Below are 384 nucleotides of genomic sequence, written 5' to 3'. Positions count from 1 at the left end.
TGCACTATGCCGCCGTCCATGTTGGGTAAAATTGTTATCGGTCTCCTACTCAACCTGCATACATGCCAGCATCTATAGTTGTTGGTGCTCCACTCATGGTAGAATGGATATGAATGGTGCCAATGCTTAGAGCATCTCCAGCCGCGCCCCCAACAGGCCCCCAGGGCGACTTTTTTCGTGTCGACGCCAAAAAAAACCCTCAGTCGCGCCCTTAAGACGCCGAAATCCGCCGGCTCGGACCGTTTTTGGGCCCGGCTATCCCAGGACGAACCAGGGCACTGGGGGCGCTCGGGGGCTCCGCCGGAAGCGAAAACCACGTCTGGGCCATACTGTCAGGCGAAAATTCAAGACAAATGGCCAGATTCCCCCCCCCCGGCGCGCGCC

Source organism: Triticum aestivum, chromosome 7A (genome assembly GCF_018294505.1).
Source record: "Triticum aestivum cultivar Chinese Spring chromosome 7A, IWGSC CS RefSeq v2.1, whole genome shotgun sequence".
NCBI lineage: Eukaryota > Viridiplantae > Streptophyta > Magnoliopsida > Poales > Poaceae > Triticum > Triticum aestivum.
This window is presented reverse-complemented; position numbering follows the sequence as displayed.